At 43.7% G+C, this 12,282-nt stretch overlaps 1 protein-coding gene and 2 long non-coding RNA genes across 17 annotated transcripts in view; all 3 read right to left on the bottom strand.

The window, feature by feature from the left end:
• The window catches only part of LOC130393762 (unconventional myosin-IXb), a 57,551-nt gene extending 53,604 nt beyond the window's left edge, over positions 1-3,947 (bottom strand). For all 8 annotated transcript variants that reach the window (XM_056604482.1, XM_056604485.1, XM_056604484.1 and 5 more), the window contains exon 1: positions 3,518-3,947. The gene's annotated coding sequence lies outside the window, so the exon portion shown is untranslated. The remainder of the gene's footprint in view (positions 1-3,517) is intronic.
• Positions 3,948-5,248: 1,301 nt separating this feature from the next.
• The window catches only part of LOC130393722 (uncharacterized), a 14,660-nt gene continuing 7,626 nt past the window's right edge, over positions 5,249-12,282 (bottom strand). For 3 of the 8 annotated variants that reach the window (XR_008897128.1, XR_008897133.1, XR_008897134.1), the window contains 5 exons: positions 7,138-7,222; positions 6,967-7,045; positions 6,780-6,893; positions 5,964-6,084; positions 5,250-5,778 (listed from right to left, as the gene is read on the bottom strand). This is a non-coding gene — a long non-coding RNA (uncharacterized LOC130393722). Of the gene's footprint in view, positions 5,779-5,963; positions 6,108-6,779; positions 6,894-6,966; positions 7,046-7,137; positions 7,223-12,282 lie in introns of all 8 variants that reach the window. The other 5 variants (XR_008897129.1, XR_008897135.1, XR_008897130.1 and 2 more) reach the window with 4 other exon arrangements.
• LOC130393724 (uncharacterized) lies at positions 7,242-9,167 on the bottom strand. Its single transcript, XR_008897136.1, has 3 exons — positions 7,878-9,167; positions 7,568-7,640; positions 7,242-7,477 (listed from the first exon to the last, which is right to left on the bottom strand). It is a non-coding gene; the product is annotated as an uncharacterized LOC130393724 (long non-coding RNA).

Here is a 12,282-nt window from a genome sequence, read left to right as displayed (position 1 = left end):
GGGTTAACATATTTTGCAGTACGGTACGATCCCATATCAACCATAAACATGGTTCTGAAGTGATGGGCTGATGACGAGCGAGTGTATGAACGCTGGCCACGTCTAAACAGTGTGACGGCTATCTCCCCACATATATACCCTATAATTACAGCACGTCTTATTTATAAAAGCCCATAAAGCCAGCAAGCCCACATTGAAGAATCCGAGCAGCCGAAGGCGTTGGAGTTAAAAAAATATATAAAACATATTCCCAACCGTCATGTCTGTTTCAAAATGTCTTTCTATTAAAAGACGGCCATTTTTGTGATGAGTGCATTTTCGCCTATAGTGTTTCAAAAATTCCCAGATGCACTTGTCGCATACTCCCTAGATATCCAACATACTTTATCACTAGCTCATTCGCTTTTTTTAGCCTGCTCCCCTTCCAGCTGCCCCAGTTCCAGTCTCTGTGGGGTGGGCTTGCCGCAAATCTGTGTCACATATTATAGGATACATTCACCGTCTATGTGCAAGGCTGAATGCTAAGCCGGTTTGAATTACACACCGGAAATCATGTTGCTAACGCCTGTGTCCGAACCCTCCCAGAGGACAGTACAGAAGGTAGGCTAACACCGATGTCAACCAATCTCTGATGTCCTTAACAGCCATTTCAGTGACAGTGAAACAAAGAGGCATGTGCTTCAATGGCAGATTAGGAGAGGGGGAGAGACACAGGACTCTACATGCCCTTGACATTCTTGCCAAGCCCGACCAAATGTGGAGGCAGTTGCCATTTCATATGTAGTAAACCTCAATCAACAGTTCATAGAAACCGGTTAAGGGATTGTGACGTTGTCCCGAATCACGCAACAAAAGGAGAATCCCAGTGCAGCCAGAATTTGGTTGTGACTTATCCAATGGTTATAAGAGCCCCTTCTTTCAATTTTCATGATGTCTGTTAACCATTTTGTGTAGAGACTGGATTCCAATTTCCAATCCTGCGTTGTGGTTTCTTCCTTTTCCAGGATTTTCTTTGCCTCTTTAAAAGTTAAGAGCGTCGTCACACGATCCTTAGACTGTAACTGTAACACAACACTAAACAAATAAAATCCCTTATCAAATAAACCTATGATAAACCTAAACCCTTCTGCAAGCTGGTTCTGTGTGGATAAAATTCCCACTTCATGCGTTTAAATAGGTTAGATAACTGAAGGCCTAACGGCTGAGGACAGAGTTACCCTTTAGGAATGCAGGTGGCAGGTGTGGCATCAATCCACAGGTAGATGTTTAGAACATAGTTTAACATTATACATATTTGTGGCCAGACGATAAACAGAAACATAAATTTTACAATTGAATACAATGACATCAAATCAAATCAGTTTGTGTAATCCACACTTAGGCCTAATTTCATCTAGGGCTAGCCATGAGTCATAAAACAGCTGTCACGGGAAGCTGGCTGCGCTGGTTATTTAAACAACACATTTGTTCCTGTAGCTCTGTGAGATAACATACCAGCTTGTCAGAAGTGGTTGATAAGACACATTGCAGCCGTGACAGTTCTGCAGCCATATGCAATGCAAAAACGAGCATGACACCTCTTGAGTCATGGTCTTCAAATATAGGTCTCCCATGTGGTGTGTCTTGTTGCTTTATATATGATCACAATGCACAAACACGCACTATAGAAAAAAATAGCTCATAAAAAAGGGTTTCCTATTATTGTAGCAAAGAGATGTTTCGATTAAACTGGTTGCTTTATAACAAAACAAAACAACCTATTGGTTAACATTTACAAAATAATGGAACAGGCTGAATCGGAGCAGAAGTGAAAAATCTTCTGAGGTCTCTGGGAGATAATGGAACAGCTTTCATTGGCCTTTGATAAAGTTTTCCTCCGTAGACTTGAACAGTTGCATTAGCCAGCCTGTGAGTGAGGGCCAATTATTACCAAAGGCTCCAATAAAAAGATTAAAAAATACACCCCATCAGTTCCCTCCTCCAAGCTCCCCTCTCCTCCTTCAACCTCCTCTCGCCTAATCACACAAATTACTACCCTCCCCAATTTCTCAGCCTCTGACAGCCCAGTTTGTCCGTTTCCTACGGAGCTGATGAGCAGGAACCATCAGCCCAGGCCCATATGCCAGCCCCTTTTCTTTACAAGACCACAGGCTCAAAGGATGTCTTTCTGAGGGTCTGTAAAGTGTAATGCCCTGCATGGATGCACTCTGTTTGTGATCTAGAAACAGCTGCACTGCCACACAAAACAAGACAATAAAACTCCCATTTTCTATAGCAAACTTGGTCAATATAGACCTTTTTTTAATGTTCTGCCCATGTTTTTCACAATAGCATTTACTGTTTTTTGGGTGAATGGACGATGTTAAGACTATCTAGGCTTTATCTTTAAGACAAGACCATTACACTAATTATTTTCAAAGACACAGAATTGGCTAATATGCCAAAGAGCCAACAATGAATAATCTCTCTATGTGCATCCATGGAAACGTACCATATCATTAAGCAATGATGTCAAAGTCCCACTGTACACACGAGCATGAACACATCCGTAAAACCCTAGTGACTGAGGACGTGAAGTGGACACACGCCTAATTATACAGTTCCTTTCAGCTATTTCCCTATGTGATTACTTTTTTCCCCAACCACCAAGATATTAGTCATGTAGCTGGGAGCTGGCAGTTCCATTCTTCGAGGAGGGGGTTTGAAAGGGTTGCTTAAGGCTGTACGACAGGTGGACAAGATCAAGTAGTATGGTTTTGTTATAGATGAAGTGGATAGCCAAAAGGTCTACCACATGCCACAGATGTTTCCAAAAGATTTCTTGATAGTTTTCTTAACCAAAAGGTATACCCTGGAAATGCTCAAAGGTCCCATAGCAAAGGTTACTTTGATGTTTTCCTTTCGTTTAAGCTTTGATTCGATTTATAGCAGGATAGTACATCTTCTTAAGTCGTGCTTCACAACAAACCAGTCTGTGAGGACTTGGGAGTAGACAGCGCGAACGTAGCCTATACGATGGGACATCCACTGTTCATGTAACAGCAGAACGAGGCTGAACCATGGTGCGAGGCTGTCTCGCCCACTGACATTTGGTATATTACAACAGTCAGTGGACACCTCGGAACATGGCTATAGATGTTTCCGTTCACTTTGAAACGGAGACTACAGTACAAGCAAAACATATGGGATGCATTTGGGAAATGATTGATGCTGTTCGATATGAAGCACTTTCACAACGCAAGTCTGTACAAGTATAAATAAAGGCTCGAGTGGCATAATGTTGAATTTGCGGCCAATGTTTCGAAACAGAGCAGGTTTAAAACTAGGTTCGACTTGATCTCTACAGCAAAAAAAAAAAGAAAAAGATATCCTCATTCAACTTTAATCTACCAGTGGCCTTAACGTTAAAGTATATTTTTTAAAAGCACATAATGGGTGATATGAACAGCCTACTTCATAGTAACGTTAACATTACTCTTCTGATTTTACTAATACAAAAACAGCCAACACGACCTACCTTGCTCGCCTGTCTGCTTCATGTCTGGCAATAGTCCTTTATTGCAATCCCGTGATTCAAACAATAAAAGCAGGTTGCAGCTTTGCAGTAGTCTTCTTTTTGTTATTTTCCACTGAAATGGGAACCAGGCAGCCCCAGCAGTCCTAGCGAAAAGGCTAACAGCGGCGGTGCCTCCCAGACAAAGCTCAACCTTTCTCTATCGGTCCGAGAGCAGGGTAGCCGGATAATACAATTAACGCTACTTATTGCCCATTTTCAAGAACCTCACAAAAAGAGAAGGGACGTATTCCGCCAATATATGAGTACAGACTCCCTGAGCCGAATTGATCCCTTTGATACAGCTAAGTTGTTAGCCCCGTCGCTACTTCCTTTCTTTTGCCCAAATAATAGCAACAGCCTGCGCGCGGATGAAAAAGTTGAGAAATAGCTTCAAGCCAAGGCTTCGAGCGCGCCCTGTTGCACCGGTGCGTCTGTGAACGGGCAGCGCCCCCTACAGGCAGAGATAAGGCAACGCATGGCTGCTATAATGTCTCGCTGCGGCTTGTAGGACATGGACATCCAACGTCCAAGTGCTGTCACGTGATTCCACTTGCCACCCCGACTGACGTCACTGGCTAATGGCTGGCTAATGACTGAAACAACATGATTGCAAAAACATGCGTTTGTGAAATGAGTTTTTGATGGGTCCACTTAAGCCAGGGGTGTTTCTAGGTATCTTAAACATCCGGGGCTTAGCCCAGACGTTAAATGAAAATGCCAATGCTTTATTTTGCATGAAATCTTAATCATAATGCTTCACCTAAATAAACAAAATGCGCAGTTTATTATAGCTTAAAAAAGCTACCTGACTGCTGCGCTGCTTATCCCCTAATGTCTAAAGTTCCATTCAAGTTATTTCAGAGTAAAATTAACACAAGTGAGACAGACTTTACACACACACATCTGACTGGGGATAGGATAGGTTAATTCACTTAAGGTGGTAAAAAGGTTATGTTTTTAAACTGTTTATTCTCTTGCCAGAAGGACTATCTAGACTAGTACTTAACTAGTACATAATTATAAATATTTCTACTTTTATTTTAACCCAAAAATTATATTCGGGGCTAATTAAACACAGGGTCTGTGATTAGGATGTCTGGGTTCAGGTTCTGCGTTCAGGGCCTAATCGACCAGGTAAACACGCGTCCTGCCGTCCAAGTTCCAGGTGGTTAATATTTAGCTCAGACGTCGTTCACTCAATACATTCATGATCCAAAATCTGATCGCAGCTGACCTCAGATCTGGTGAACTGGGCTTTTATTTCTTTCACTTCATACGTTTCGACCAATGCTGTTGCTGGAGGCAGAGTTATTTGCAGACAAACTAGACCAGCCCATGAACATTTTAAAATGTAAATACACAGACATTCCTGTATAATTAAGGTGTATGACCGCTCCCTCTGCTGGACAACAGTCTCACACCAAACTACATTTTCCGTTTGAAACAACGTAGCTATAGTACATAGATGTGAGACGGGTTGGTGGATTGAACGTGTTGTAGTAGCAGAGAATGGCCTGCGAGGCAGTATGTACATTGTTAAATACATGAATAGGCTTGAATTTAGTAGTAATATGGAGGTTTCATATTTTTACAAAATGGATTATGTGAACATTGCTGAATAACAATCATGTATATTAAATGTATTGCAGGAGTTTAGCTTGACATTAACCAAGTTAAAAGGACAATTAAATGAACCGCACCAAACATGTCGAAGTCAATGTGGGATTTTAATATATAAACAAAAACACTTGACAGAAGTTTAATACAATTTTGTAAAGGAAAGCAGAGGAAAACATTTTCCCAAATGAATCTTTTCAAAATGTCATCACCATTCCGAAAGCAAGTGAAGAGGTTTGTGTAAAAGCAGTCCTCCCTGACCAGCTCTGTCCCTGACTCTAAACCCTGACTCTCAACCCTAACGCTAAACCCTCTGAGGGCAGGAAGACGCACCTTTAGTGTAAAGGTTTGGACCACAGAGAAGGAAGAAAAGAGGAAGCAGTAGAGAGTAGTGAAGTAGTGAGGTTAGTGACAGACGTGAAGGAAGGCGTGTGGAAGCACACGGTTACATGTGGGGTCAAGAAGATCACTCCCACTGGAGGTCATTGATCCATCAGCCTCAGACTGCCGAGTTCAGCAGGTCTTCTGGAGGACGAGGCTCAGATGAACTGAGGAGACGGGACCAGCAGGATGTCAGGATCAGGTGAGGTTCAGCTCAGGTGTGTCTGCCCGGACCAAACAAGGACATTGATTAGGTTCAATATTCAAAAGATGCAACATTATCTGAACCAAAGATAAGTAATTAAAGAGCAGGCAGGCTTTAGGGCGCCTTGCTCAAGGACGCATCACTGTATTCTGAGGACTTGAACCCGGCACCATTGGTTTGAGAGTTGAACCCCCAACCCCCTACCTAGTCCACTATGTCCAGATAATGCAAACTTATGAGGAATCCTTGATGGTAGAGTCCTGGTGGTCCTCAGGATTTGCCTTCCAGATGTACGGCTTCTCCATCAGTCCTCCAGATTCCTGGTCTGGTTACAAACGTAATTTGTCTCTAATGTAAGGTAACAAACACAGTAGTAGTTTGTCTCTAATATCAGGTAACAAACACAGCAGTAGTTTGTCTCTAATGTAAGGTAACAAACACAGTAGTAGTTTGTCTCTAATGTAAGGTAACAAACGCAGGAGTAGTTGGGCTCTAATGTAAGGTAAAAAAACACAGTAGTAGTTGGGCTCTAATATCAGGTAACAAACACAGTAGTCGTTGGGCTCTAATATCAGGTAACAAACACAGTAGTAGTTTGTCTCTAATGTAAGGTAACAAACACAGTAGTAGTTTGTCTCTAATGTAAGGTCACAAACACAGTAGTAATTTGTCTCTAATGTAAGGTAACAAACACAGGAGTAGTTTGTCCCTAATATCAGGTAACAAACACAGTAGTAGTTTGTCTCTAATGTAAGGTCACAAACACAGTAGTAGTTTGTCTCTAATGTAAGGTAACAAACACAGGAGTAGTTTGTCCCTAATATCAGGTAACAAACACAGTAGTAGTTTGTCTCTAATGTAAGGTCACAAACACAGGCGTAGTTGGGCTCTAATGGCGCGCAACAAAGTAGCAGCTGTAGTTTGTCTGGTAAACCACCACAATAGTATGCCGTAACTTGTTCTGGACAAAATAATCCTGCGTTACAACAAGTCCACTCTGTTTATTTTAGGCAAACTTACAAGGATCCTGGTTGGTGGAGTGTTGTCGTCCTCCAGAGTCTTGGCTCCTCCGTCAGCTCTCCTCCATCAGAGTCCTGGTCTGGAACAAACAGCGCGCGAGTCTGGCCCTAAAGTCTGGTAACAAACATGTAGTTCGTCTTATTTTTAAGCCCTTTATTTCCAGTTTGTTTGGTTAATACCAACTTACAATCCTTGTTGGTAGAGTGATGGTCATCCTCCAGATTCACAGCTCCCCTACCAGCTCGCCTCCGCTCCAGAAACACGTTCTAGTAAGAAAACACAGCGGTAGTTGGTTAACGCATGTCAAAGTAACAGCTGTATTTTGCCCTTTAAGTCAACCATGTAAGTAAATACAAACTTATGAGGAATCCTTGTTGGTCGATTCCTAGTCGTCCTCCAGCGTCTCAGCTCCTCCAGCAGCTCTCCTCAGACAGAGTCCTGGTCTGGAACAAACTGCGGAAGTCTTGCTTCAACATGTGGTAAAACAGATGCAGTCGTCTGGTATATAGCAGTATTCTACGAGAAGTGGCAGTGAGTGTGATGATCACTTCAGAGTCAAGCTCCATCTACCCCACGACAGACGTCATTCACCAGGCAGGCCCTCCACAAGCTCCTCCACCAGCCCTGGGCCTTCAGCACGGCTCCTCTATCAGCTCCTTCAGCACGACTCCTCCATCAGCTCCTTCACTTACTCACAGCTTGGCACAGATTTAAAGTCATAAGATGATCAAAACCAGACCTAAACTACCGTGGATTTTAGTGTTTCAGATGAGCTTGGTGATGGTTACCCTCTGGTCTCCAGCCTCAGTCTCCGGTCCACCCTGGCACAACAAGCCTCCGGTCCCCAGCCTCGCCTTTCAGCTACAGCAGCAGGTTTATATCAGCATTAGCCCAACAATAAACTTATTTGACTCATCCGAAACCAAGTTACACAATTAATTGAACTATTTTATAACTCAAGGCCAGAAAGGACTTGAGACCAGAGATTAGAATCCCGTTTTTGGGAATGAAGACAGAGCAGTCCACAAGTTTAAAGAAGTGGTTCAGGCCATGCATTGAAACTGACCTGAGAAGACTCTACTCAAACAGAGCACTGACCTGTTCTGGAGGACTTCTGACAGGAGGTGGAGGTCTGGCTCTGGGTGAGGAGGTGGAGGTCTGGCTCTGGGTGAGGAGGTGGAGGTCTTGCTCTGGGTGAGGAGGTGGAGGTCTGGCTCTGGGTGAGGAGGTGGAGGTCTGGCTCTGGGTGAGGAGGTGGAGGTCTGGCTCTGGGTGAGGAGGTGGAGGTCTGGCTCTGGGTGAGGAGGTGGAGGTCTGGCTCTGGGTGAGGAGGTGGAGGTCTGGCTCTGGGTGAGGAGGTGGAGGTCTTGCTCTGGGTGAGGAGGCAGACACCTTGGGACAAACTACATGTTACCTTTTTAACCTTGTACAGTTGTAGAGTATCTTCTACTGTAACATGTGGGAATGACGGCCATTATTTTAGCTTTTATATTATCCAGTTGTTAGCTCTGCACCAAAGTCGTTGTTTAACTTCATTCCATTGGTAGGGTTTAACTTCTGTGGCAATTAATGACAGCAGATATTTAGAACGTACAAAAGCTGAAGTAACAAAGAACACTAAGCAGTATTGATATTAAATCGAATATACTCAGCCATATTCAGGTGCTGGGTTCCGTTGAAGAAATTTCAAATTATCTTCCACCTTGAAATGTTTTTAAGCCTTCCCTGATGGGCCCGCAAGTAGAACGCTGTTTTGTACGCAGTGAGAGTCCCGCAACGTCATTGTGGTTAAAAGTACGGCGCAACCATCGGAAATTATCAACATATTGTACGACGTACGTGCTAGTATGTATTTAATATCAAACTTTCGTCATTTAAGATAGGGGGCAACAATTCCCAATGGAAACCGACTGAATTTTTTTTTCCCGTTGGCAACGGCTCGAGGTTACGCAAATACAATCCAGAACGTTCCGCCACATTCCCTCAGGGGACTCCCGTCCAACTAACTGCCAGGTGGTTTCTTATGGTTGTCAAGACTACAACGTTCTATGCAAACCATTGGTACTAAATCAAGTGACCGCACTCAGAACCTTCCACGGCGGGAAGCACAAACCGTCCGACTGGAATCCGAACATTCCGGCCGGAACCAACCAAAGAAAAAACAGAACCAGTGCCTCACCTTGAGCTGAACGGAGGAAGATCCTGAAGTCTAGCGATGGTCTTCATCAAAACACAGCCAACAGACTTACCTTGAGGAGATCTGTTTGTTGCTGTTGGTCATTAATACTATTCAGTGTACCTTTACATTATTATGCACCCAGTGTGTACAAGTTATATCACTCAAAACCATACGAAGAACCAAACTACCATGTACATCCCACAACAACTTTAAACCTCAAATCCTGGAATTATTCAATACAAACTGTCTACATTTGACAATTTTCTAGATTATTCAGGGTACAAACCATACAGAGCAAATCTAAAGGTGGACCTCACAGAGAGCCGACCATAGCCCTGCAACGTCACCCTGACTGCCTCATCACCAACAGCAAATCATGCCAGCCAGCCAACACATGTACAGCTCCAGTGAGAAGTGGGCATCTGATTAAAAGGACTGCCGATAATAAAAAGAAGCCGAAATCCTGAACTATCCAACCATCTTCATGGTTTAAAGATTTATAGACTTGACATTCCATTGTGTGCTAATTACCTTAGTCTACTCCCTTGTTACTTATAAAACTCTACAACTCCATCCCTAGAGTGTTGCATCCTACTTATGGGGTTGTGGTCTGAGTGAGCAGAGATGCATGCTGGGATACAGTGCTGTCTGAAGTCTTCAGTTCCATAGAGACGCCCCTTAGGAGAAACCAAGTGTTTGAGAATCTGTCGTGACATCAGTTACATGAGCTGGAATATCCTTCAAGATGGCGCCAGGATTCTCAGAGGAGAAAAGCCAAGAGGAAGATGTGTGGGTTCTTCCTCGCAGCCAGTGGAACACAACAACGGTCTTCATCAGAGTACCATGGAACACTTTGAAACATCTCCTCTTCACACCTCAAGCCCCAGTGAAGGTTTCCTTACCTCCTCAGCTGAAGAGCACAACTTCAGCTCGAAGAGCCCACTAGCTGGAGTTGGTTCTGATTTAAGGGAACCAATCGTTCAGCTAGTCCTGTCCGAAACAAATACAGTTCAGCCTGAGAAGACGTGCAACTGAGAGCAAGACAAGATCCACAGGGCTCTCCATCAATCCAGCCAGGTAGGAAGAGCCGTCTCATTACAGGTCTGAAGGTCATCTTGAATATCCATTTAGGTCCCTTTCCAACGTCAGACTCTCCTTGTGAAATTCCTTTTGGTGTCCATCCTCCATTGATCCTGATTGGTGTAGTCCTAGTTTGAAGTCACTGATCTGAACACGCCGCTTGCATCCTTTTACACTCGAGTTGGATACTCTCCTTCCTGCCCAGTGTGTTGGATCTCGCTCCGGAGCGTCGCTCAGGGCTCTTCATGTCTACTGGAGGCCCTTACGTAAACGTGTGGGCCGTCCATCAGGTAGGATTTAGTTGACCATTCCAATAGCCCAAGCCAATCACACAGACCCCCGTATGAACATTATCACTTTCAAAGCAAGCCACACACACACACACACACACACACACACACACACACACACACACACACACACACACACACACACACACACACACACACACACACACACACACAGAACCCAGGACAGGCACGTAGAACCCCATGCCAGGTGTGAGTGGGAGACACACACACAGTAGAACCCTAGCGATGCTCAAAAATCTTCCATTTCATGTCAAACCCAAACACACACAAAGCACTGAGCCATAAAAGGCCAAACAATCATGCAGGGTAAAAACCTCATAGCAAATACCATTCCATCAGTGGCGACCCACATTGGTGATGGATTATGCTTGGCGTCTCCAAATGTGTCCAAGGTTGATTCAACATCTCTGAAGTCATGTCTTTGTAGTCCAGTGGTTTCCTGAACGAGGGGCCTTCACAGATGCAAACGGTGCAGCTTTAGTCAGCCTGAGGACAGGAAGGAGGTCATCTGTTCAGAAGACGACACAGTGGAGGGGGGTGGCTCTTGAGGAGCAGGATCCATATGGGGATGGCCCCAAATAAGACCTTCTTGGAAATGAAACTGTTCCTGAGGAGTCACGATGCCTGGAGGGAACTGTTGAATGTGTTCCATGGATCTCTGTGTCAGACTGAAGTTGTGTTTTAGTCGTTGAGATGAGGAGCCCCCTCATCTCCCCCTGGTGTTTCTCCTTCTGAATCCATGTCTCCATCTTTAAGAACATTCCAGTCCATGTAACTGACGTCACGACAGTTTCTCAAACACTTGGTTTCCCCTGAGGGGGCGTGTCTACAGACCTGTAGACTCGAGACAGCTCTGTATCCCAGTATGCACCTCTGCTCACTCAGACCACACCCTGTATCATTAGTAAAGCAACACTCATGTGATGAAGATGCAGAGATCAGGAGAGTAGAATGAAAGAAGACTGAAGATATCAGAACCCAACCTATTACTCCAGCTTACAACAATAACTTGGAGCCTGTAACCATTTTAACAAATCATTAATACAAACATAAACCAAATACCTAAGTAACCCATGAACCAATAAAACATCCTACTACTAAGATCAACCTTCAGGTAACAGGTTAACTCACCAGGAAGCCAAATACATCAATGTGCCCAAGAGTAATGAGAAATTAATGACTTACAGTTTGCAGACATATGCTTCATGGTTAAGTTGGGATACTCACAGAACTTCAGTTAAATATCCATGATAGACCTTTGAAGGAAGGAACAGTTTACTCATGGTCCAAATTTCAAATGAGTTAAACCACCACAATCAAAGATTTCCCTTCACACATTATCAGTGATTTATATTCAACATACAGTCACGTCAGTTGTGCTTTCCCACACAATTCTACTCACATCAGGTTCAGATGAGATGCTCCTCTTTACTTCAAAAAGTCTTTAACCTGTGAAACTGGAAGAGATGTTAAATAAGTCACAACAGGCCTCAAGAAAACAGTCCACAAACAAATGTACTGTCCGGTTCCCTTTAAGTGAAACGCACCAGATGCAACCAATTAACTAATTAAGAAACCACCTGACAGGCGAGCTGCGGCAGGTGTGCTAATTAGTAAAACTCAATGCAGGTTCGGCACCCTGTGGTCTTCTTGGTAACAGTGAGAGGCTATTTCAGCCCTGTGTTTGATCTTAAATGAACTCCCTCATTTTAATTAAAGGGATGAGTCTGATTTGACTGATTTAGATTCAAACTTCAAAACGAAAAAAAAGTCTTCATTCAATTCACCTTACTTTGTGCGCGATGTGAGTGTGTGTGTGTGTGTGAGAATGAGAAGGAAGCTTTCATCAAAGAGACCAGAGAAACTCATTCACTGGTTAAACTGGAGTCATCGCCTACCACCACCACACACGTTAACACACACACACACACAC

This window comes from Gadus chalcogrammus, chromosome 12, assembly GCF_026213295.1.
Source record: "Gadus chalcogrammus isolate NIFS_2021 chromosome 12, NIFS_Gcha_1.0, whole genome shotgun sequence".
Lineage (NCBI taxonomy): Eukaryota > Metazoa > Chordata > Actinopteri > Gadiformes > Gadidae > Gadus > Gadus chalcogrammus.
This window is presented reverse-complemented; position numbering and strand designations above follow the sequence as displayed.